At 31.9% G+C, this 3008-nt stretch overlaps 1 protein-coding gene across 2 annotated transcripts in view; it reads left to right on the top strand.

Annotated features, from left to right (window-relative positions):
* Nucleotides 1–2633, top strand: part of foxn2a (forkhead box N2a) — a 65833-nt gene extending 63200 nt beyond the window's left edge. Inside the window, exon 7 of one of the 2 annotated variants that reach the window (XR_001633011.1) lies at nt 2500–2633. The gene's annotated coding sequence lies outside the window, so the exon portion shown is untranslated. Of the gene's footprint in view, nt 1–55; nt 295–2499 lie in introns of those variants that run through there. The other variant, XR_001633010.1, reaches the window with a different exon arrangement.
* The last annotated feature ends 375 nt before the right edge of the window (nt 2634–3008 follow it).

Raw genomic sequence — 3008 nt, 5'->3', positions numbered from 1 at the left:
CCTCAATGTTCCCCGCGTTTTTTTTTTTTTTTTTTTTTTTTTTTCTGAAGTACAGAACAAAGAATGCAATAATTCTGATCAGGCGGGTGGCGTTACATTCGTTCTCCTCATCAGAGGTGCTGGATATGTGTTGGGTTGTCATCAGGTCTGAGCGGATGTGTGCAGAAACAATCTACAGATAACAGATATCTTTAAGGATCCGTCAGTGGTGTTTGGTGATGTTTATGGGGTAAATCTCATGTAAACAGGTCACACTTCACTCCAGAATCAAAATAAAGAAAAATAAATGATATTTTGCATTAAAAATTCATATAATTCATTGAGATTATTTTTTTGCATCAAGACATTTTCTTCAAAATTCCTACTTTACTCAATAATTATTATTACTGTAATGAAGTATTTTTAGTTGCAGTTGCATTTTTTTTGGTAGCACGTCAGATGTTACCATGCTGTGATACTTATTAATAATGTAATATATTTTTTTCCAGTATGCTTTTGCAGATTTGAGATGGTATGTACAAAAATGGCAAATAAAACTTACATTTTGAATTACAATGACCTTTTTACATTTTAAGTCCGCAAAAATTGGCATGAAAAACAGCACAATATTTGCTACCATAATGTATTTTAATTTTTGCAAAAATGAAAATAAATAAATAATAATAATAACAGTACTAAAATGGGCTTGTTTGTAACTTGCTCACTGTCAATTGTCATTATTGTAATATTTTTTAAATTGCAATTTCTTTTTCTTGGTAGCACATCAAATGTTACAATTCTGTATAAATACTGTTCATAAATGAATTTCCAATATGTCCATACAAATTTGAGTTGGAATGTTTTTTTTTTTACATTTATAAATCTGCAAAAATTAGTATAAAAACCAATACAATAATTTCTACCTTAATGTTATTTTTTTTCTTATAAATGCTTAGTTGTCGTGAAAATGTTGCAATGCAAAAAAATTAACAAAATATAAATAATAAAAATATTATAACAGTACTAAAATAGACTTATTTTTTTAATGGACTAATATTTTAATGAAGTGTATTATTCATAAGTATATTATTATTATTATTTATTTTTTTATTTTTTTTTGGAGTGAAATATGACCTGAAAATGTTCATGACCGATTTCATGAGATTTACACTATGAGCCTTTAATGATTTTAAAAAGTAAAAAAAAAAGAACTGCATGACTGGAATCAAAGCCTAATCTTGAATATCAACACAGGATCAAGATCCACAACCATCAGCGGAAGAATTCATAAACACAAACCAGCCACAAACAGACTCTGGGACCAGTCTGAATGAACAGCAGAGGACTGGAACACGTTTTCCCATCATCCATCAGTTTCCGTGTGCTAAATGAAACAGCTTGCTGTTTGATTCCCTCTGTTCAGAGCCTATGCAAAAAATGAAAGCCGTGTAGCTCTATATTTCCTCTTGGTAGATATATATGTGTGTGTGATTATGTAAGCATGTGTTTCTGTGTCCATTCGTTGCTGTTTTAACACAGTCAGCAGACTTTAGATCAACACTGGATTTAAACCATTTAAAGCTTGAGGAACTCGAGACTGTGGGTATAGATGTAGAGATGCATGTTCATATGAGCGTGAAATGAATCACATGAAACCACTAAAGAAAAGCTCATATTTCACCTCAAAATGAAAAAGAAAAATGAGAAATTATATTTTGCATAAAGTAAATGAAGAATGAGACTTTTTTTTTAAATGACAACATTGTTTTCGTGACAATTTAAGCATTTTTCCCCTTCAAATGACTGAATTCTGGGGAAAATGGCACTTAAAAAAAAATTCTTAATTTTAATTTAAAATCAAATTAATTTAATGTGAAAACAAATAATTGTTAATTGCAAATCATGGTAGTATTTGTTATACCATCTCCAATTTAAGATGATTTTAATAATAAAAAAAAAGTATTGCAGTAATTGTAACCGTAGTAAGGTTAAAAAAATAAAAGTTGATATACAAGCAAATTTAAAGCTCAAACATCAAAATGTAGTTATAATAATGGGATGTAATTGTATTATTATTTTGGGGTGAAATATAATCCACTAAAGCTTTAATGAGAAACTACTGAATTACTGCCACCTATACAAAAAAATCCTGATAGCACAGGTACATGAAATATGATTATTTATTCATGCTGTATGTTAGTAGAGGACGCATACTGTGCTGCGGAGCAGAATGAAGTTTGGTCAGCAGTTTGTGTTGTTTTTCCTCATTTGACCCTCGGTCTGTACATGCAGGACCTGTGCCAAAACACCAGAATCACTGCCTCAAACATGAAGAATAAACGGCTGGCTGTTCACGAGCTGCTCCATTCTTCATTTCATCTGGAGCCCACATTATATCGTCTTTTTCTAGAAAACAACATCAGTGTCTACAAAACCTGTGTTTGCTCCTCTGATGCCAAAATATCACTGCCAAGACTGCTTTACTAATCCTGCCTTTCTATTTCTATTTTTGTGCACCAGGTTAAGAAGTATTGACTATTAACTAATAAAGCTGCCAAGACCCAGTGAGGGTGAATCTCACCAAACCTGTCAAGAAAATAAGATTTCTTTTCACCTCAAATACAAATGAAGAAAGAAAGAAAGAAGCAATGATATTTGACTTAAAATGATTAATGTTTATTTATTTTTATTTGCTATTTGACATTGTTTTAATATTGTACATTTTATAAAAATTTTACATTTTTTATGCATATAAAGAATACGTCTGTGTGGATGGATGGATGGATGGATGGATGGATGGATGGATGGATGGATGGATGGATGGATAGATGGATGGATGGATGGATGGATAGGTGGATGGATGGATGGATGGATAGGTGGATGGATGGATGGATGGATAGGTGGATGGATGGATGGATGGATAGGTGGATGGATGGATGGATGGATAGGTGGATGGATGGATGGATGGATAGGTGGATGGATGGATGGATGGATAGGTGGATGGATGGATGGATAATATTTGTTTTATT

This window comes from Sinocyclocheilus anshuiensis, unplaced genomic scaffold, assembly GCF_001515605.1.
Source record: "Sinocyclocheilus anshuiensis isolate Anshui unplaced genomic scaffold, SAMN03320099.WGS_v1.1 scaffold300, whole genome shotgun sequence".
Classification (NCBI taxonomy): Eukaryota; Metazoa; Chordata; class Actinopteri; order Cypriniformes; family Cyprinidae; genus Sinocyclocheilus; species Sinocyclocheilus anshuiensis.
The sequence above is the reverse complement of the archived record's forward strand: the minus strand, read 5'-3'. Positions and strand labels throughout refer to the sequence as shown.